The sequence below is a fragment of the Plasmopara halstedii genome (assembly GCF_900000015.1).
Source record: "Plasmopara halstedii genome assembly, contig: Scaffold_650, whole genome shotgun sequence".
NCBI classification, from domain to species: domain Eukaryota; phylum Oomycota; class Peronosporomycetes; order Peronosporales; family Peronosporaceae; genus Plasmopara; species Plasmopara halstedii.
Genome location: NW_020187567.1, coordinates 80,403 through 81,121, shown reverse-complemented (window position 1 = coordinate 81,121; position 719 = coordinate 80,403).

Below are 719 nucleotides of genomic sequence, written 5' to 3'. Positions count from 1 at the left end.
CGATGACGAGTTTATCTCCTCGTTCGGTCGTACAATGACCACTTCGGCCAAATCGCCTACCTTAAAGACACTGCCGAACTCTTTAAGGGACATCTCGCCCAGCTCAAGAAGAGCATCTACTGCAGGCATAGCCTCGAGGCAGACGTCGCCATCTTTATCCCCCGTCATACCGCTGACGAGCGTGTATAACTGTGCGCCATCGTCAACGGTAGACACACCCTGGATCAGGGTTCACACCCGCCGTCTTGCAGCCAGCATACGGGTCGCCGTCGCCTCTGTACAGAGGTCCTATGTCTGGGTGGGACCAGAGTGAACACGCACTTCGCGTCGTTCGGTGTCACCCTCACTGTCCGCTCCTTTGGAGCTCCGATGTTATCTACAACATCCAACGAAGAGCTGCTAACTCCGCAGTCTTCGTCCAGTGGATAACGCGCCACTCCACGCGAATCTGAAGGGCCGTGCCCAAGAAGCCTCGGACTCCGTCCGACCACGCCATCAATGGTATGCAGCGAATGCTTTGCAATAAAAGCCGTACTCTGTGGTTTACGTGTCACTTCAAGTGTATCACGGGGCATCGCCCTCGATGCCTCGGCCCTTGGCCGACCATGTCACGCATGACATGCAACGACTGCTTCGATACTCGAGCAGCGCTCAGTGGTTTACGTGCCACTTCACGCGCATCACGGAGGCCTCGCCCTCAAAGCCTCGACCCTTGGCCA